The 23,287-nt window shown below is 37.7% G+C and overlaps 1 protein-coding gene across 1 annotated transcript in view; it reads right to left on the bottom strand.

The window, feature by feature from the left end:
- LOC141402635 (lachesin-like) overlaps positions 1-20,675 on the bottom strand; it is a 422,330-nt gene extending 401,655 nt beyond the window's left edge. The window contains exon 1 of the mRNA XM_073984311.1: positions 20,426-20,675. The gene's annotated coding sequence lies outside the window, so the exon portion shown is untranslated. The remainder of the gene's footprint in view (positions 1-20,425) is intronic.
- Between the last annotated feature and the right edge of the window lie 2,612 nt (positions 20,676-23,287).

Below are 23,287 nucleotides of genomic sequence, written 5' to 3'. Positions count from 1 at the left end.
TAGAAACCAGAAGGTAATTTGTGCTAAGGATATGGAAAGACCATTTTTTAAAACTGTTGGTATCCAGTAGCAGCGAAGACGACGAAAATACCACAGACCCAATCCCAGAAGATGGTATTGAATGTATACCGCCCAGCCAAGATGAGGTAAAGACAGCAATAAATCGGCTGAAGAATAATAAGGCAGCAGGAGCAGATGGCTTACCAGCCGAGCTGTTCAAAGCCGGAGGCGACACGCTGATAAGGTGTATTCATCAGCTAGTTAGCACCATCTGGCAGGAAGAATGGGTACCTGACTTGGTACCTGATTGGAACCTGAGTATCCTGTGCCCCGTCCACAAGAAAGGAGATAAGACTGTATGCTCTAACTAGAGGGGCATAAGTCTACTCCCTATTGCCTACATGATCGTGTCAGGGATATTGTGCGAACGACTAAAGCCTATGATCAACGAGATAATTGGACCATACCAATGCGGCTTTAGACCTGGCAAGTCCACCATTGACCAGATATTTACCCTGCGGCAAATCCTGGAGAAGACCCAAGAGATGCAGATCGACACCTACCACATTTTTGTCGATTACAACCCGCTGCGTTCAAAGGTATTCCAAGCCATGTCTGAATTTGGTATCCCCACAAAGCTCATCCGGCTATGTAAAATGACTTTAACTGACACGAGGTCCTCAGTTAAAATACGAAAGAACCTCTCCGAAGAGTTTTGTACCAAAATAGGTTTCAGACAAGGAGACAGCCGTTCATGTGATCTCTTCAACATCCTGCTGGAAAAGGTTATACGAGAGGCAAACGTCAAAAGAAGTGAAACAATCTACACCAATAGCCACATGTTACTTGCTTATGCTGATGATATAGACGGGACGATCAGTAAATGAAGTAACTGATACCTTCATGAAGGTCGAAGGAGAATCTGCTAAAGTGGGTCTGGTGGTAAACGGTGAGAAGACCAAGTTAATGGTGTCGACGCGCAATGCGTCCATTGATCTTCTACCAACTGTGGAAGTTGGTTCCTATAATTTTGAGGTAGTAAAAGATATCGTCTACCTCGGCAACTCCGTAAACACAACAAACGACATCAGTTGTGAAATAAAAGGAACAATTGTATTGATTAACAGATGCTACTTTGGTGTAAGTAAGCAGTTTAAAAACAAAGCCACATCTCGTCAAACAAAAACAACGCTCTACAAAACACTGATACTACCCGTGCTGATGTAATGCCTGAAGCCTGGGTACTCGCGCTAGCAGACATGGCAGTGCTTGGTGTGTTTGAGAGAAAAATTCTTCGAAAGATCTACGGACGAATCTGCGTTGACGGTGAATATCGACGTCGCATGAACCACGAGCTGTATCTGCTATACAACGGCTTCAATATAGTTAAACGTATGGAGATGCAACGATCGCGTTGGCTAGGCCATATCATAAGAATGAGCGATGATGAACCCGCTTAAAAGGCGTATAAATACGGACCGATTGGCGGTGCACACAGAATTGGCAGGCCAAGGAATAGATGGCGCAAACAAGTGGATGAAGAGATTAAAAGGCGCGGTATTCCAGAGTGCGAAGCAACAAATAGAGAGAAATGGAGATCTTTCCTATGGAACAAATTTTCTGTAATGGGCCAGCTAAGTAAGTATATCATTTCATTTTTTTATATATAACATTATTTCATATATGTATCATAAAAATTAAAAGTGGTTTGTGCTCGACCTTTTACAATATCTATGTGAACTAAAATTTATTTTAGTCATTTATAGGCAAAAGATCATTCATTCGTGCAACAAAAAACAAAACAAAAAATAACCCGCGTTTTACTTGGTATAAATCCTGTTGGGTAAGAAAACAACATCTACACATAGTTAGATTAAACCTAATTCCGTAACAATACTAATTAATGCTGAGGTTAAAATTCTTTAGCAACCACTGTAAAGATTTTTAAGAAATTTAAATTGATGGATAATATATTTCTTGTCCAGCAAACATGTTATTAAAATATATTCATCCTTTCAAAAATCATGCAATGATATAGAGTATATAAATTTCAACTGTTACTTTGTATCAAAATACGAATTGTTACTTTAAAACTTAAATTTATTTAACATCAAAATACGATTTCAAAATATTGCACAACAATGACCACATAGAATAATAAAGTGAATACCCAATTACTTTGTTGTAAATGTTTACATTCTGAACATAGCATCAAGATCTTTCAATACTTAAGCAATTGTCTATTCCAGTTTATTGAACAAAAACAACTGAACTGAAATTTTATCTTTACAATCTGCTTCTACCAAAAAGTTACCCTTAAATTCAAAAGACTTATGCATTTATATGTATGTACAGATTCTTATTTAAAGATATTGGTCATCTCTATGTATGTTTAATAGGGTGTGTCTGTTTGGCTCCAATCACATGTGTCCAAACAAACAACCCATAAAGCCGCATACAATGATGAGATTTGAAGCAAAATCTGAAATAAATTGTCTTCTCGTTTTATTTGTTTTTGTGACTTTATTAAGTTTATCCGTGCCGTAGTTTACTTTCTTCCTTGAGTGGAAAAACATTAGAAGGGGTCATGTGTATTGGAGAAAAGATAAATAACTTAATATATTCTCAATTTTTAGCTAACGAGGGAATATTAAACCTGATAGGACTAAAAATGTGTCTCATCGTAGTAATTACCTTAGACCCCAAGTATATTTGGACGAAATTCGCTTCAATGTGGGTCTTACTGGCAGGCTGATGTTCACGATAATTCACGAACTGATATAAATATTTAGCCCAATCTTTACATGTAATGATATTTTGTCCAAACTTAGATTAATTTCGAAGATAGGTCAATTCACCCGTCGGTTCTACCCCAAAAAAGTTTAAAATTTGTTGCTAAAACGTTAGGTTCGAATATGGCTATACTCGTATCGCTCCGTGGCTTGTGAGCAAGATAACACTAGAAAGACATCGTAATATTTTTTACCAACTTCCATCAACGATTAACTATTTCGGACCACTCCATTAGAAATTAAATTTCTAAAATATCCGATATGACTAGACTTTAGAAGTCTTTTTAGATTATTCTATTTGCTAAAATGCCAAAACTTTGTGGGTGTAAACAAATCTTAAACTTTCTGCCAACTCTCAAGTATTACCAGGCCAACCTTGTGGGCATCATTTCCTACTTAACAAATTGCCCCATCTTATTATCCATGACCTACAAATAGTTTTTGTATTCCATATTAAGGCATGTGTATTCTGTACTGAGGGCGTATGAAAGTTCAATGTATTGGAAAAAGGTTGACTTTCACATTTTTATTTGTTTTTACATGTTCCACCCATTTAGCACTTCATTACCAGAGATACAGTATGTCTAACATTCTTAGGTTGGACCTTAAGGCCAATAACTTTTGTGGGTGTGAAGTGTTCAATTGAGAGCCAAGACCTTCAAAGTTGACCCATATTAAAAAAAATCTAAACTAAATTTTTGTTCAATGTGAAAAAATTCTGTTGCTTGTAGAATATAAAGATAGTTGCATAATAAAAAAAGTTTCTTATTTTTCGGAAGTAATTTTTTTATTTTCTCCACCACCTGCGGCACTTGTGTTATCTTTGGAATTGTGTGGGTGGGGATGCAAATACTTAATCATTTTTGTGGGTGTGCTTACACAGCATTCTATGACATTGACTTGTGGTGCAATGACACGCCACATCACCCTAGGCAAGAAGAGCAATCAACTCGCTTGTTCGTTTACAGCCAGAGATAAAAAATGGCATTTTCCTAAATTACCACATCATCAGATTTTACATTGACTTTTTCTCAGGCATTAGGCAATTCTTTGAGGGCAACAAGTCAACACCTAATACATAGTCCAACACAATCAAGTGGTGGATACTTGCCATCATCAGCAGAATTCTTATCAAGACGAAAGTTATGAGAACTATATCAATGGTTGGTGTTGGCATTCGTAAGGAAGCATCATTTATTCAAATGGTCTTAAGCATCATTTCCAATGATAAGAATCTCCCACTTGATTCGTTTTAAAATACCATCTTAATTGGTCTTGACAAAGATGAAGAGGAAAAAGTAAATTCTATTATTTGAATGACCAGAAAATAACATTAAACGTCCTCCCACCATCACCACCGACATTAAATAAGTAATACGCAAATATACAAAAATCCATTGAAGGTAGTACACATTAAGTTTTATTGGAAACAACAGGAATTTCGTAATGATGTAAAGTCATAGGCATTATAATTTTGATGGTCTGGTGCAAGAAAAACTTTTATTTGATTGTTTTTAAGTGGGGAGTATTATGACAATAACTTAACTTCATCATTACTTTCTATTGCAGAGGTACAATCCCACGGCAGCGGGTTCTTTCGTACCGGATTGACCCGGAACTACACAACATCATCGTTCCGGCCAGCGGCTGCCACCTCAGCGTACATATGCAATGGACTCCGAGGTAAGGTCTAGGAAATAGTAGATTTCATGAGTCGGAGGAATATCAAGGTCGCTGCGGTGCAAGAAACCAAGCCCAACAACAGCTGTAGCTTAAAACGTTCTGATGGTTACAACGTGGAGGTGGGGGATTAGCTTTCCTATTGCACCAGTCTGTCCAACACAGCCCTATCTCTTTTGATCCTATCTCTAATGACCCGTACATGGAATGTATGGGGGTAGCAGTCAGGTGTGGAACTGTCGAGATATAGGTGCTGAACGTATACATCCCGCCGAGAAATAGCAGTATCTAAGATTACGTGCCAAACATTAGCACCCTTTTGGAAGGTCATAATCGTCTGGTCCTGGGGGACTTCAATGCGCATCATGAGATGTGGCATTCGGCCCTCGGAAACGACCAGAGAGGTACAGCGCTGGCTGAGCAGATTGACAGCTCTACGTTTTGCACGGTCAATGAGGACGCCCCTACCAGAATTAGACCAGAGTGTCACAGCTCGCCAGACATAACCATCTTGTTACCTGGTCTGACAAATGACGTTACCTGGCAACCAGTCATTTCCCTTGGATCAGACCATCTCCCCATAATTGTCTCCATTAGCAGACCACCCGATTTCATTACCTCTGAACGCCGCACATTCGTCAATCATAAGAAAGCTGATTGGCCGAGTTTCAGAGAGTTCACCAATCACCGCTTGAGAGAATTGACCAATCCTTCTGATGTTCGGGTAGCGAAAAGAAAGTTCCGAGACATCATCACTGCTGCAGCCGCTCGGCAAGGATGCTAGCAAAAGTGAATCGTACAGGCCGATTTCCCTAAGGCCCTTGAGGCCTTAGTCCTCCCCAGTATCAGAAATAGCTATCAAGTTGCCGATTCCGTTGCCGCCGATCAATTTGCAATTTGCTGCACGCCATTACCACATATATTTGTCAAGGACTCAACCAGAGACGGTCGTGCGATTGACTTATCAAAAGCCTTTGATACAGTCAGGCACTCCACGCTGTTCGAGGACATTGAGCAGACAACCCTCCGGCCAAGCTTGAAACGTTGGATAGTCAATTATATGTGTGGACACCAGTCGTACGTGTAATTCAGGAACAAGAAGTCCATACCCCGTACAGTGAAATAGGGAGTTCCCCAAGGTGGGGTGATATCTCCGGAACTGTTTAACCCCTGCCTCTCCTGTATGCCGCCCCCTCCAGGCGGATGATTGCACGATCCTATCCTGATTACATCTGTGAGAGGAATATGCAGATTTCCGCCACAAAATCAACAGCCACTCTTTTCACCATATGGACAGCGCAGTTTGGAAGATAATTGAATGTCGTGGTCGACGGCAGCAGAATTCCGACCACAAACGACGCCACAGCTATCTTGATCCAGGTACCTATCCTGATTACATCTGTGAGAGGAATATGCAGATTTCCGCCACAAAATCAACAGCCACTCTTTTCACCACATGGACAGCGCAGTTTGGAAGAGAATTGAATGTCGTGGTCGACGGTAGCAGAATTCCGACCACAAACGACGCCACAGCTATCTGCGACAAACTGAAAAGTAGGAACAAGGTCCTCAAGTCCCTAGCCGGCAGCACTTGGGGTGCAGATAGAAAAAACTGTGGTAAGCTATGCGGCGCCAGTTTGGTCCCCGGGATTATGTAATACGAATTGGAAAAATATTCAAACCCGCCAGAATGCCGCCCTGAGAACAGCAACAGGATGCCTCCTAAAGTCTTCAGTGGACCATCTACATGAGGAGGCAAAGATTCTTCCAGTAAAGCAACACAATGAGATGCTTTCGTTGCAGTACTTGCTTGGGTGTTACCGTCATAGCCATCCCAATCACCATCTCCTGGTTAGGCCCGACACATTCAGGTATATCAGGAAGGATATTCATGCTCTAGAGAGGAAGGCCCAGCAATATAGGAGAGAACCCCGAGATCAACAGGCATATCAAGCAGGTTTAAATAGTATTCACACGGATGCAGTTGCTAAGGCCATATGCAAATATAGTGTGAACAAAGTCATCGAAATACATCATCCATCTATCACAGCTGAGGAGCGTCAGCTGCCACGACAAACTAGAGTAGTTTTGGCTCAACTACGCTCGGGATATTGCAGTCGCCTAAATTCTTATTGGGCGGAAATCGACCGTGCCGTGCAAAGCAAAACACAAAAAAACGAAACCTACTCATCTAACTCCAATGGATCTGTGATTACATCCAATCGAAGCAGCCACTATCCTGGAACTGGAGATAGACCCAGAGCCAGATTGAAGAGAAGAACGAACATACAAACATAATAATAAATGTAATGTTTTTCAATACGAACTGACAGTGTAGCACAATTTTTTACTGATCGCTACCAATATCATAATTTTATCCCGGCGAAGGGAATTATCAGTTGGCTTTTCAGCTTTTTGAAATGATGCCTTTTTAGCGAGTTCGGTTTTTCGCTAAAAAAAGGCATTAAAAAGGCATTTTGCAACACTGTCAGTTTGTTTTGAAAAACATTACTATCTGTAATACAAAGTAATGATGAAGTTAATCCATCGGGGTAATACTCCAGACTTAAAAACAATCAAACGAGATTGAAATATTAACCAAAATAAACAAGAAAACTTCATTTAATAAATTTAATCTTTCACAAAAGTTATTTAACGTCGCACAAAATTAGCACAAACATGTGTACTTTCCTGGAGTCATGTTATGGTCGATATTTTAAGGATCTATTTAAACATTCAAATAGTATTACAATTACTAAATAAAATTATAGTTGGTTTCCTCACAGGTGCGGCTATATTTGCCACATTTCTCTTTTCCCATAGCACAAAGCAACTCCATTATTTTTATATCTGTGGTATTTGATGAAAAGAATAAAATTTCTTCAACAAAATAAAACGAGTAAGCAAAACCTTTAATTTGGAACACGGCGTACACTGCACCCTGTGCATAATGTTGTCACAGTTAAAAATTCCTTTTGAGAAAGAACTAAAGTTATTCGCCAACCAGGCTTATAATGCCATGATGCCTTATGAAATAAGGCTACCTGAAACAAAATAATTTGAATCATGCTTTTGCAATCAAGTTATTTTCAAAAATTATCATCGATTACTTCAAGAGCGTGAAAGAGGGAGCAAATGTTTTGTTTTGTTGCTTGCTTCCTAAAAACCACTCTATAGGTGCAAAGCAGTCCCAGTTAGCCAATAAATTGACAGGATGAACAAATGGACAGAAGGAATCGGCAGGAGCGAACGAAACGAAGGGCCGACGGAACAAGTATGGTTACGGTGAACTTCACACGACTTTTCTTGTATTTCTTTTAACGCCAACACACCACCAAGTCAGCGATGAAAACCCAATGCTTATCCCTATGGATGATGCAATTGGGAATAATTCCCGAACATATTTCCCAGATTTGGCATTGAAGTTTTAATTTACCTCACTTTTACTGTCAGTTAAAATTATACAATGCAAAACTCGAGCACTCTAATTCAAACATCATTGTAAAAAAAATTGTGCCGGTTTAATGTTGAAAATCTCAGAAAAAAAAGATCAACCTAAATTTTCAGACGATCTTAATGCAAAAAATGGGAAAGGAGAATACATTTGGCTCGACAGTCGGGAAACATGGAGAGGCTGATAGAATTCGCAGCGACAAAAACGCGGAAGTTAGCAGTACCAGATTTAAGCATCTCGACATTCATAAGAGCACCTGACTGTTAACAGACCAAAAAACGAGAAATTGATCCCTTCATGGTAGATGTTGGATGTACGACGGAGGAGCAAACACCTTGTTGCAGCACAGGTACGTATCCGAATAAATATAGCAAATAAAATACGAACAGACACAATACGGAAATTGGACCTCGGTAAGCTGCAATCACAACAGATAACCACACCATATTTCCCTCAACTGGATCCATTGCTTAATAAAAGCGCTCAACAACAACACAGTAACAGCCGCAAAATACATACTTGTATACCGAAGAGAAAAATGCGTCGTATAGGGCAACTCTACAGTCAGTACCAAAGTGTATAGAACGAACAAGGTATCGATGAGGTGAAGACAGCAATAAAACGACTAAAGACAGCAATAATAAGGCACAAACGCCAATGGCTTACCAGCCAATCTGTTCAAATCCGAAGGTGACACGCTTAAAACGTGTATGTACCAGCTAGTTACCACCATCTTGCAGGAATAACGGGTACCCGACGACGGTTAATATTGTATGCTTTGGATACGAGTTAATATTGTATGCTCTAATTATAAGATAAGAGAGATATGTAAAGGATATTATGTAAGCAAGACCTGGCAAATCCACCATTTATGTTGCGGTCAATCTTTAAAAAGACCCAAAAGATGCAGATCGACACTTATAGTATTTTCGACTATGTCGGTCCATTCCCTCAAGTACCTCCTCCGTAACACTTTTGAACTTTAATCCTAATCCACATTTTTGTCGGCAAATTAAGATACCTAAAAAATTCTGAAAAGACCTTAAATACATTGGTTCTGTCCGTAGATAAAAGTTTCAATTCACATGGGCTGAGGGTATGTCTCTGTCGGCAAAGCCGACTGATATTTCTTACTTCTTTAGAAGGTAGTTACGATTATTGCCTTTAAGAATCATTTTAATAAATTATGGAAGTGTTTACACGATGTGAGCTATATTATTTTTCCTCAGTTACTAAATTTTTGTGAAATTCCAACCACAGTGGGTTAGAACATTTTGATAACAAAGTTTCTTTTTCGCAGAAAGATGTCTGAGAGTGTCCTCCTTCAGCTCATATATACATTTGTACCCGTCACGTTCCGTCCGTTTAACTTTTTTAATTTATTGAAATTACATGGGTTAAAATGCGTGGTTTCCCATATTAATTATAGCTTTTTTACAACAATTTTTAGTTGAGTTATATCAGTTATTTAAAGAGGCTTTACATGTACATAAATTGTTGAAATGCCTAAAAGCGGGGGGTACAGTTATACGGTGGTAAATTGAAATTAAAGTTTAGAAAAAAAAATAATAAACTAATATTTTATTTCTATTTTAATAGATTTTATATTTATTTAATAAGCCCTTATATCAATCAGGGATTACAAATTTCCAGAAAAAATTATCCAATGAATTAATTCGTTATTATTAATTATTATATGAATTATTTCGATTTTTTATGAATCAAAACTCAGCACATAGGGAATAAGTTAATTTTATTAAAAAAATCAAGCTACACAGGTGCTACGATAGATCCTCAAAACAACTAACATACACACACGTTCCTAACATTAAAATGTGTAAAATTTCATCTTTTTTATTAAATGTAGCCATTTTTTGAACAATCGTAAAATAACAACAACGGCACTTAACTGTATCAAATTGTAAAACAAGCAGCACACAATATCACTTGGCATCGTGCCTTCGCCATGTTCATAATGATGATTGTATTTGAATGGGTGATTCTATACACATTTGAGGTTGATAACATGAGGGTACCCTGCAAGCAAAAACGATTGCGGAAGTGACTTAGGCGTGTCGTCCAGGGCGATGAAAACAGTCGCGGCGATAGTCGCAGAAGTCAACCTGAAGTGACCTCCGTTGTGAAGAAATGAACCACGCCGGGGTGTCGTCTTGGAAGTCACTCCAGCGACACTTCTAGAAAATCATTTCCGCGAACTTAAAAAATATTTTTTTTATTTTTTTTCTATTTATTTTAATTTAAATTTTTTTATTTTTATTTTTTTAGTTTTATTTATTTTTTTTAATATTTTTTATTTTTATTTTTTAATTTTTCTTCTCTTTTAGAGAAAGTATTCTCCTACATTAATTTTGTCATTTTAAAAGTGTGATGTTTTTTGGCCTGACTTGGGAAGCGAACCCGGACCTTCAGAATGCAAAGCGAGTATGCTTACCACTGCACCACCGTCTCATATAATCATCAGATAGAAAATGTTCTATATTTGTTCAAATGTGTTAAATCATTAAATAAATGTAAACAGTCGCCTTGAAAGTCACTTAGAAGTCACTCCGAAGTGTCGGCATACGCGATAGAACGTAATCACAATAAGACTATAGAAATTGTTTGTGTAATTCACCGACGATCTTCCTTGGGGTGTCCCCGGAGTGACCTCTTAGGCGAGGGAGTGCGAAACTCACTTCCAATTGCTGGCAGGGTAGGTGCGATAGATGTTATTGTACTATTTATGGTAGGAGGGGACGTAGCTTGTTTGTTTTGTTGCTGCTTGTACTGTATATCCCAAATGTGTTTAAATGTCTGTATGTGTGTATGTTTGTCCTCTTAAGGCAGTTATATATTAAACATAACATTTTGTAACAAACGCAGCGATAATCATAAAAGACGTCGGAACATTTATGGGCCATGTTACTTTGTGCGTTTATATGTAATATGATGTTTGAGTATTATGCCTAATTTATGGCTGACAAACAAGAACAAGTTCTACGATGCGCTTAGGGCTGTGTGTACACACCTGTTATGTTTAAAGACTTATGTACACACTAAGTACAATGTCTATATTATGAGCAATCATTTTGTTTAAAGTCCCCAGGTTAATAAGCTTTTCTAGCGTTAATGACATAACAATGTGACCAAATTCAAAGTTAAACACACTTTACACGGTAAGTCAAGTCATGTTAGTACAAGTCAATTTTGGATCCTGGAAATTGTTATTGGTGTTTAAATTACGAGCGCTTAGAAGAAACATATGATCGTTGCCCTGCCCATGACATTAAAATCATTCTAGGCGATTTTAATGCCAAAATTGGAAAGGAGAATATCTTTGGCCCAACAGTCGGGAAATTCAGTCTCCACAGTGAAACATCTGACAATGGTATGAGGCTGATAGACTTTGCATCTGCAAAAAACATGGTAGTTAGCAGTACCAGATTTAATCATCTCGATATTCATAAGGGCACCTGGCTGTCTCCAGATCAAAGAACAAGTAATCAAATTGATCATGTTGTGATAGATGGAAGACATTCATCCAGCGTGTTGGATGTACGATCGTTCCGAGGCGCAAACATTGATTCGGACCACTACCTTGTTGCAGCAAAGGTACGTACCCGTCTAAACGTTGCAAATAAAGCAAGAACAGACACAACGCGGAAGTTGGACATCGATAGGCTGCAAGCACAACAGGTAGCCACAGCATATTCCACTCAACTAGCCCAATTGCTTAACGCGAGCACTCCTTGTCCCGATAACATAACAACACAATGGCAACATATTGCCCACTCCATGCAAACAGCCGCAAAATCCATATTTGGATTCCAGAGACCTCCGCAAAGGAATTCATGGTATGACCAGGAGTGTCGTGCTGCTACCGAAGAGAAAAATGCGGCATATAGAGCTACTTTACAATCAGTAGCAACGCGTAGCGCACGAGAGAGATATCGGGAGAAAAGGAGAGAAGTGAAACGTCTTTTCCGCAAGAAAAAGAGAGAAATGGAAAAGCGGGAGTGTGAAAAAATCGAGATGTACAGGAGCCAGAATGAAGTCCGAAAATTCTACCAAAGAGTGAAGCATCAAACAGATGGCTTTGGTACAGGCACATCCTCCTGTAGAGACCAGCAAGGTAATCTGGTAACAGATACAGATAGCGTGCTCAGGATATGGAAGGAACATTTCTCCAATCTGCTGGTATCCAATAGTAGCGAAGACGATGATACCACAGATCCAATTCCAGAAGATGGTATAGAATGTATACCACCCGGCCAAGATGAGGTAAAAACAGCAATCAACCGGCTGAAGAATAGTAAAGCAGCAGGAGCCGATGGCTTACCAGCCGATCTGTTTAAAACCGGAGGCGACGCGCTGATAAGGTGTATGCATCAGCTAGTTAGCACCATCTGGAAGGAAGAACGCGTACCCGACGATTGGAACCTGAGCATCCTATGTCCCGTCCACAAGAAAGGAGATAAGACTGTATGCTCCAACTATAGGGGCATAAGTCTACTCCCTATTGCCTATAAGATAGTGTCAGGGATACTGTGCGAACGAATAAAGCCTATGGTCAACGAGATAATTGGACCATACCAATGTGGCTTTAGACCTGGCAAGTCCACCATTGACCAGATATTTACCCTGCGGCAAATCCTAGAGAAGACCCAAGAGATGCAGATCGACACATTTCACCTTTTTGTCGATTATAAAGCAGCATTCGACAGTCCCCTCCGATCAAAGGTATTCCATGCAATGTCTGAATTTGGTATTCCCGCAAAGCTCATCCGGCTTTGTAAGATGACTCTAACTGATACTAGGTCCTCAGTTAAAATTGGAAAGAACCTCTCCAAAGAATTTTGTACCAAAAGAGGTTTCAGACAAGGAGACAGCCTTTCGTGTGACCTATTCAACATTTTGCTGGAAAAGGTAATACGAGATGCAAATGTCAAAAGAAATGGCACAATTTACACCAATAGCCACATGTTACTTGCCTATGCTGATGACATAGACATCATGGGACGATCAGTAAAGGAAGTAACTGATACCTTTAGGAAGGTCGAAGCAGAATCTGCGAAAGTGGGTCTGGCGGTAATCGGCGAAAAGAACAAATTGATGGTGTCGACGCGCAAAGCGTCCATAGAGCTCGGACCAACCGTAGAAGTTGGTACCTATAATTTTGAGGTAGTTAAAGACTTCGTCTACCTCGGCACTGCCATAAACACAACAAACAACATCAGTTGTGAAATAAGAAGAAGAATTGTATTGGCCAACAGATGCTACTATGGATTAAGTAAGCAATTTAAAAACAAAGCCACATCTCGTCAAACAAAAATAACACTATACAAAACGCTGATACTACCCGTGCTAATGTATGGCTCCGAAGCATGGGTACTTGCGCAAGCAGATAAGGCAGTGCTTGGTGTGTTTGAGAGGAAAATTCTTCGAAAGATCTACGGGCCGATTTGCGTTGACGGTGAATATCGACGTCGTATGAACCACGAGCTATATAAGCTATACAAAGACATGCATATAGTTAAACGTATCGAGATGCAACGATTGCGTTGGCTAGGCCATATCATGAGAATGAGCGATGATGAACCCGCTAAAAAGGCGTATGAATACATGCCACATGGCGGTGCACGCAGAATCGGCAGGCCTAAGCTTCGATGGAGCACACAAGTGGATGAAGAAATGGAAAGGCGCGGTATTCCAAAAAGTCAAGCGAAAAACAGAGAGGAATGGAGATCTTTTCTTAGTTCGGTCTATGGAACAAATGTTCTGTAATGGGCCAACTAAGTAAGTAAGTAAGAAGCCCATGATAGTATTAAAGGCAACACACATCTGTGTGTATCGCTCCCGTTGTTTTCTTAACCTGGCTTCATATTCCTCAGGCGTTTCTTACGCTATCATCTGTGTGTATCGCTCACGTTGCTTTGTTAACCTGGCTTCATATTCTTCAGGCGTTTCTGACGCCGTCATTTGTGTATATCGCTGACGTTGCTTTTTTAACCTGGCCTTATATTGCTCAGGTGTTTTTGACGCTAATTGTTCCCGTCGTTTCTGTAATTGACTGTTTCTATCACCTTCACTTTCTTTATCTCGTTTTGCTTTATACTTTTCTTCGTTTTTTGAAGCCTTCGTTTACGTTGTGTTGCAGTTTCTGTTTTATTTGTGTTTGTATTGCACCGTGGTGCAATGGTATGCACGCCCGCCTTGCACGCAGAAGGTCGGCGGTTCCATTCCCCGGCCAAGCAACATCAAACATTTTCTGAGTATTTCAGCCTTGAAAAACTTCTCCACAAGTGGTGTCTTAAGACACGCCGTTCGGGCTCGGCGATAAACAGTAGGTCCCTTATCATTGAGCTAATATGAATCGGGGTGCACTCATTGATATGAGAGAAGTCTCCCTTGTCCCGTATGGGATGTTGTGGAACAATGTTTTTTTTTGTTATTTTTTATATATTTTTTTACTATTTTGTTCCCTCGAGTAATGGACATTTAAACGGTCGACCCCCCAGAGGTTCAATAAAGGGGCAAGGCTATATACAACAAGATGCGCCTGAGTCTTGAGGGGAAAACGCTAACGACATATCATTTTTATCCACCCTAATGCCATACAGTTCTCGGCGCGTTTAAACCTTTCACCTTAACTTGGGTGGTATACCGCTAACGACATATCATTTTTAGCCACCCTAACGCCACACAGTCCTCAACACGATAAAAAATCTTGACTTGGGTGGTGGATTCAGGCTGGATTAATCAGATACCTAAATTACAGATTCAATTTCTAAATTTAAATCTTAATTATACGCCATTTAGTGGCTGCGCCCATCTTAAATATTGAGGTTGTATAGTGCACTGTATTCTTCTTGTCAAGCCCTTTTATTTGATACCAATATGGGATTGATAAAACCTAAGTTATCCGCCATTTTGTAGAGGCCGCCATCTTGGATTTTAATTTTATATAGTACATTGTATTCTACTGGTTGAGCACTTTCATTTGATACCCATATTGATGGGATTGATAAAACCTACGTTATCCGCCATTTTGTAGCGGCCGCCATCTTGGATTTCAATTTTTTATAGTATATTGTATTCTGCTTGTTGAGCCCTTTCATTTGATACCCATATTGATGGGATTGATAAAACCTACGTTATCCGCCATTTTGTAGCGGCGGCCATCTTGAATTTATAATGATAATGAATAAACATAATTGTATTGTCACCAAAATCCAAAGTGTGTACAAAATTTCAGATTAATCGGTTGACAGGAAGAGGGTGAAATTTGAATTACTAAATTTGACCCAAGAATAAATAATAAAACAAACGGGGTGAGCTAAATAAAACCATTTAAAAATATTGTTGTTTACAATTTCATTGCAAGTAAAATAAGTAATGGCGACAAATTGTTCGGTATATCCGTGGTTTTCTATAAACGGTGCGGCAATAGCAAACTTTATTTTATCTCTCGTTTACATATTAATCATTGATACGGTTTAAAGGAGTACTAAACTCGTATTTATTAACATATATTCAAAAAATATACAAAACTGTAGTAACAATTCGTTGGAAAATCTACTAGCGGGGACAAAATTTTTGTTACTTGCTACCGTGATCGTTTTCAACAGTTTGCAGAAAATTGCATTGGAAAAAATAGCTTTGTTCGTTATATACGTAGTTGCTTATAACCGTTGTTATATCCGAATTTATCTGTAAAAATCTTTGTTTTATCTCACTTTTGCACATACATAATTAAGTTAAAAACTCTTTTAATTCCGCTGTTAATAATTTTTGTCTCCATAACAGGGCAAATTGCCTATAGTGCTATGGTTCAAGTAAGCAATTTAAAAACAAAGCCACATCTCGTCAAAAAAAAAAAATAACACTATACATAACGCTGCCTACTTGCGCAAGCAGATAAGGCAGTGCTTGGTGTGTTTGAGAGGAAAATTCTTCGAAAAATCTGCGGGCCGATTTGCGTTGACGGTGAATATCGACGTCGTATGAACCACGAGCTATATCAGCTATACAAAGACATGAATATAGTTAAACGTATGGAGATACAACGATTGCAGGCCAAAGAATAGATGGCGCAAACAAGTGGATGAAGAGATGACAAGGCGCGGTATTCCAGAAAGCAAAGCGAAAAACAGAGAGAATTGGAGATCGTTTCTTAGTTTGGTCTATGGAACAAATGTTCTGTAATGGGCCAGCTAGGTAAGTAAGTAAGTAAGTACAGGTGACCAAGAACTAGACTTTCCAACGCCTATAGTCAAGCGGTGGTCTTGGAATTGAAATTAAAAATAGTCACAGAAAATATAGAAAGTTATATGTAAATTCTGAAACTCTGGTCACCAGAAATACAAAAGTTAACCCCCTAGTTTCAGAATTTTGTGGCCTTTTATGCCTTGCGAAAAAATGTCGAAACATTTCTGGTACGTTACATAACAATTGTGAACTTTCCGAATAAATGCTTAAGTTTTGCCAATACATTTAATTTGAATCAAAGCGCAAAATGTTCCGGTAGAGGAACCTGAAAAGAGCGACATCGTCCATTTTGGAAGTGATCTTATTTTGGGAATCATTCTTTTCGATACATATCGCGTCCAACATTTATTTCATTTGGTCACCTAGTTAATAGAGCTTTTGCACCATAATGTCAGGAAACATGAATTTGTCCAAGAAAACAACTAAAAAAGTATCAGTCGGCTTTGGCGACAGACATATACCCTCAGCCTATGTGAATTTAAACTTTCATCTACGGACAGATCGAATGTTTTTAGGGTCTTTTCAGAATTGTGTGGCCCGTTTTGGACATTTGAGCTTGCCGACAAAAATGTGGATTAGGATTAAAGTTCAAAAGTGTTGCGGAGGAGGTACTTAAAGGACCGACTTGGTCCATTATGGAAGTTTATCTTATTTTTGGTGTCATACTCGTATCTTTTTGATAGATATCGGGCCCACTAGTCATTTCAGTGGGATATCGTATAACTTTGGAACCAGCATGCCAAGAAAACATAATACTGCTTTAAACAGGACCACAACGAACAGCATCGGTATACATTACCAAAGAATATTCCAACAGACCCAAACACACAAAGTTGAACTTTTGTGGGGGAGGTACCCTAAGAAGAGGACCGATAAGGGTAATTTTGGTAAATTTGGACAAAATATTAGGAGATCCAAAATTTAAACCAAATTGGTTGCCCCGTTCAAAAGAAATCGTGCATACCATTTTAGTGACATTTTAAAATAATGGGGGAAGTAGGGGACCGATATTACCCATCTTCGAAATTGATGTAAGTATGGACAAAATAATACGAGGCCCAAATTTTGGACAGAATCGGTTGATCCTTTCCACAGTTTTAGTATTCACCAGCCATCCAGACAGACATAGACGGACAGAGCTAAATCGAATAAATATTGCCTGAACTTAGTTGGGGTATAAAACCATTATTTCAATGAGGCAGTGTTTGATCGTATGTTGTAGAAGTTGTGTTGATGTGTTGTGGATAATTCGGTCAATTCCTCCCATCACCTCTCCACAAACGACTTTTTTATTTTATAACCTGGTTTTGGATCGTTGTACCACTACTTGTCGTTGTTGTCCCCAAAACTTTTAATGTTAACTATGAAAATGCATAGGTAGAGAATATTTAGTCGCATTGAATTAATCATTTGCAACTCTTTAAAGTATATATACATATATTCTTGATCAAGGTAAAATTCGATACATCTGTGGTAATCACTCTAGAATCGAGAAATTCGTGTTGTACCTACAGGCAGGTCAAGTTCGACGAGGGGCTATATTGGTCCACGCTTTGGTATAGTCTCTATACAATGGTACCGCCCGATTTCAGGTATTTAGCCAGGTATTTTTAGCTACATTTTCAGAAGGAAATCGCTTTTATAAGGAAATTAGTGTTCGAAGTGGTTAAAAAATTTCCCAAAGAAAAATGGTGGATATATTTACAAATACCACGTTAAGGTTCGAAATAGTCAAAAACCTTCTCCACCAAAAAATTTACACATAGGTCAACGTTTTATAATAGGCCACAATATCATCGTACTACCGATTTCCGGTATTTTGGCGTTTTTAGCTTTGTTTTCCTAATGTTCTATATACCTAAAATTGTAAATATAGGGCGCTGATCAAACTGTCCATGAAAATAAACTATTATCAATGGCAATAATCTAGTCACCCACCATTTGCATATTAGATTCCAAAATATAACTCTTCACATTGGATGTAAACAAAATTCGTGTTCCGCTAAAATGGTACTTATAGACGCATAATGAATATCCGCCATAAAATGCAACAATAACCATGCGCAACATAGCACCACATAAAAAAGTGTTGAAAATTAATGGCTATTAAAATATTTTAATATTCTCAATTTTAAACATATTATACTTAAGCTTACACTGGTTATTACATACCTTAAATAAAACTAAAAATATTCCAAAACGTTCACACGCTATTGCATGTCCGGAAAACAATCAACTTAGTAATAATGTACACATACTTTCGGATATGTGCTAATAACACGTAAAATTATTTTTTTTTTCAGTTATGCTTTAGTGGAATTTTAATAAACACATAGTTTTTCAAACTTATAAATCGTCTTTAACCGACATTCCATGCATACAACATTTGTCAGAACACAACGAATATCGTGCTGAGTAAAACATGCAAACCAGCAGGAATTCGAATTATTTTAGTAAAGGGGTTGGGGCTGAATGTTGATTGAGTTGAACATAATAAATTATTTAACAACATAGTTTTTGTCATGTGCCACATAAATCCACTGCTGATGAAAAGTTAGTCATGCATTTTAATTTAAAAAGCAATTCAGTTAGTAATTCATTCTCATTTAAAATTCCGTGCATAAATTACTTAATTGCCTCGGCTAATAACCGAAGGTGTTAAAACATTTAGGCTTAAATATTATGTTGCACGACACAAATACATTTTAATCTCTCTGACAATTTTTTATTAAAGTTTTTAATCTGCTCTAAATTTCAGCATGCTAAAACTTAAAAGAGTTATAGAGAAAAAAAACATAATGGCAAGCAATGGAACAAACTAATTTATTATCCGGGTTTGAAATATTCACTATTATCAAATGTGTATGCAAATAAAACCAATTTGGGGGGATTCTATGTAACAACTACATATATGGCTTAATTTTGTACATTTTTACAATAGCTAAGGAAACCTGTAAATTTGTAAACTTTGCCAAATGCTGTGTGACTTTTTAAGTACATGAAAGTTTCAAATTAAATTTGTTTGCCCTTGAATGTATTTAAATTTCTAAAATCTGTTCATATGTATGAACGAGCTACATATTTTATATTGCTGGTACAGGAATTTCAATCATTCTAATGGAAGTTAATTATAGCAGTTGACTTTTGATGTAATAAGCTTTTGGTTACATTACACACACGTATAATGAACACATATTTAATTTCTACTAAATGAAAATCATTCCAAAATAAGTTACTTTTGTGTGTGTGTGTGAATTTACAACATTATAAGCAATAAAACTAAGCCTATTATAGGCAAATGCAGTAATGCATTTGTCATTGTCCTAAAAATCCTTACAAGGACAATAATAATTTTGCATTTTAATATTTTCATGAAATGAATTTTTGGAATTTAAATTTTGAATAACTTGGGTATAACAAAGAAGCACACAAACCATTCTTACCTACTCAAATTATGGTTATCACTCCATAGTGGTTTAGTTTATAAACAAAAATCGAAAAAAAATAATTGCAGCAAATTTTATGGTATATGAAAAATAATCTAAACAAAATTTAAGAACATTAGTAAAGGAAAGCAGAAAAATTTTAGATTAAGGTGCCTTAACTGTATAAAAATAACAAGTAAAAGAGCGACCATATGATACCTTACTCCACTATACCAGGGCACTATTTTCCAAAGATTTTTTTTATATGACTGCGACATTTATTAGCCGTCCGGTCATACAAACATAAGTTAATATACATGGTAGCATGCCAGAGATATAGAACCTACATTCATATATACGCCGTCATTACTGGAAACGCTTTGTCGCTACATATTATAATAACAAGTTAGAAAATATCAGTCAGCTGTGCCGACGGAGATATACCCTCATCCTCCAACGCAAAGAAAATAAGTAAACTCAATACTTATAACGTCTCTATGATTGTTTTAAATGTCGGACCAATTTCCAAGAAGTATGGACTTTGACCCAAAAAAAAATTTATCGTGATAACAAGTTCCACAAAGACAAACAAATGCAAAAAAACATTGAAACAATCCGAGACGAGTCCTTAAACTGCACACATTCCAAAATGTGTATGGGAGGCACCAGAAGGAGCGTTCAGATGTAGTCCATATTCGGACGTAATCCAAGTCGCTAAGAAATAATAAGATGTGCAAAATTAAGACCAAACCGGGGTTTCCCTTCGAGGGTTATCTTAGCCACTATTTAGTTGAGTGATTTCTTACCGGGAGTAGACATACAAATACGCGGCTCTCATCTTTTTTCGTGCCAGCAACTGTTTTCGGAACTGTATCGCATCCATCCAATCGAAAAAATACAGAAATAAAAATTTGCCATTCGGTCACTATCGAGTTTTATCCATAGCCACAAGCGAAATTTATAAAAATTGTGTTTTAAAAACCAAAAAATAGCAATTTATTCACTGGAAAGGGGTTTGTTTTGTTCTGACTCAAAAGGAAAAAAAGAGTTGTGTCTGTCGTAAAAAACAGCTGTGTTGCTCTTTCTCGCAAATATTGTTTTTTTGTGAAGTTGCCACATCAAAATTTTTGACTATCATCGCGTATTACTTTATGTGAAGAAGAAGAAGAATTAACTTAGAATTTCACTAACGCCTAAAAGTATGTCAACTTCCCCAATCAATACGCCTCGCAGTACTAAAAATACAGTGGGTCCCAGTGAACAAAAAGTAAAGCGCAGGTTAATGGAAATATCACCAGACAACACATCCATGGTAGGAAATATGACTACAATGGAACTAATGAAGATGATGCAGGAGTCAATGTCTAAACTGCTAGACGAAAAGTTGGACAACCTAGCGACAAAATCCGACAAACTCGATATTACAAGAAATATGGCGAGTGTTAAAGAAGACATCGAACGATTAACGACTGAGAATCAGGAGTTAAAAGCCGAAATGAAAAGTTTACGAGAAGAAAAGGAAGAAGACAGAAAACGACTGCAGAGACTGGAAGACCAACTTGGACGAAACAAACTTGTTATTCGAGGTGTACCAAATCAAACATCTTTGCATGCAGCAGTCAATAAAATATTCCGTTACAATTTAAATATGAATTTTGATCCAGAAATTGAGTCTGTCAGAAAACTTCAAGAAACTAAAGAAAAAATGACAGTGTTAGTTGCGCTAAAAGACAATAGAACGGTGACGGAAGTCCTAAAAAGCACAAAACTTTTGGCTGGCTCGTCAATTTTCATTGAAAGGGACCTAAGTGGGGTACGTCTGCAGAGAAAGAAAATAATGCTGCTACTTAAAAAGGAACTGCAGAAGCTCGGAAAGGAAAGAAAGATCGGGGTTAGATGCGAAAAGCTGGTGACAGAGGGCAGAACGTTTTACTGGAATGCAGATAATAAGCTTATGTGTGGGAATAGCTGCGGTATTGTTGTTTTAAGTAATATTTTTGGTGAAGGCATACAGAACTTAAGTTTAAATTATAATGATTTATTCACTAAATTATCGTCAAAAAACTTTTAAGAGCCATATCTTTTAATCAAAGTATTCAATCAAACCATATTAATAGCCCGAAGAATCAAAATGCATATTCTATAAATAATAAACTACATTATACATTAAACATTATATCATACAATGTTCACGGTTTACACAGTAAAAATCTTCACCACCGCTTCTTTGAGTACCTACAGCAGTTTGATATATTTATTCTTTCGGAAACACATGTTGAAGAAAGTAAAAAAGAAATTTACAAAAACAAATTTAAAAATTTCAAAACATATTGGAGATCTGCCAGTAGGAACAGTACTAGAGGGAGAGGTATTGGGGGAGAGGTATATGGAGTGAGAAATGATCTAGAAAGAAATGGGTTTAAACACACACTCACCAATCGAGGAAGCCAAGACATACTTCAGTGTGAGTTTAACAGTTGTCGTTTTGAGATATTGCCGGTGTATCTGAGAGGAGCAATTTGGGAAGAAGATTTCGAAAAACTGAAACGGGGTGCGGAGAAAAATGGAAATATGAAAATCGTTATGGGTGATCACAATATTCGGATAGGGGAGGAACAAGAATTGCCACAAGAACTCCCATACAACTGCTATTCCACAAGAAATTCATTTGACAAAAACATTAATGCAAATGGTAGGAAATTTTTGGAGTTTTGTGATAATAGTGGTCTGATTGTTTTAAACGGAAGAACACAAGGAGATGAAGAAGGTAGATTCACATTTACAAATAAAAACGGTAGCTCAGTGATAGACCTATGTTCGGTTTCGCTGGAAATGCTAAGCTATGTCAAATATCTGCGAGTTGAAGATCAAATCTGGTCGGATCATTTCCCATTAGTCTTAACTTTGCATCTACCTAGCAGAAATCAGCCGTTGCCTAGAAATTTCAAACTTCCGCCAAAACTAAAATGGAAAGAGAGAAACAAAGAGCTATACCAAACATCACTAAATCAAAAACTTTCAGTTTTACCATCCGGGTTCCAGCTCGCCAATTTAATTACAGCGATAACTCAGTCGTATCCGAAAGATACAAAACCAGATACAAACTGTTTTAAGAACAAATGGTTCGACTACGAGTGCTTAAAACATAGAAAAAAGACAATGAGTATGCTCAAAAAACTAAGAAAATCGGAAAATCAGTATGATAGAAACGCTTACGTAGAGCAGAAGAAATTCTATGACCAATTATGCAAATCAAAGAAGGTTTCTTACTACAAAAACATGGAGCAACAACTTGACTCTATCACTGATAGTAAAACTTGGTGGTCACTAGCGAAAGCAATCAAGCAGGTAGATCAAGATATTAGCTGTGACATACCTGTAGAAAGTCTAAAGACTTACTTTAAAGGACTTCTAAATCCGATAAGTAATACTGCACAGATCCTTTATGCGCCGAATTACATTACTAATCCAATTCTTGATAGAGAATTCACGCTTGATGAAATAAAAGCCCAATTGAAAAAGGTCAAAACAAATAAAGCGCCAGGGGATGATAGAGTCCCATACGAGTTTTTCATGTACGGCACAGAAGATCTATTATTAACTCTATGCAATGCGTATACAAGGATCCTAAATGAATTCGACGATTATGAAACTTTTCGAAAAGGGAT

Source organism: Musca autumnalis, unplaced genomic scaffold (genome assembly GCF_047663935.1).
Source record: "Musca autumnalis isolate F117 unplaced genomic scaffold, ASM4766393v1 scaffold_4, whole genome shotgun sequence".
Lineage (NCBI taxonomy): Eukaryota > Metazoa > Arthropoda > Insecta > Diptera > Muscidae > Musca > Musca autumnalis.
The sequence above is the reverse complement of the archived record's forward strand: the minus strand, read 5'-3'. Positions and strand labels throughout refer to the sequence as shown.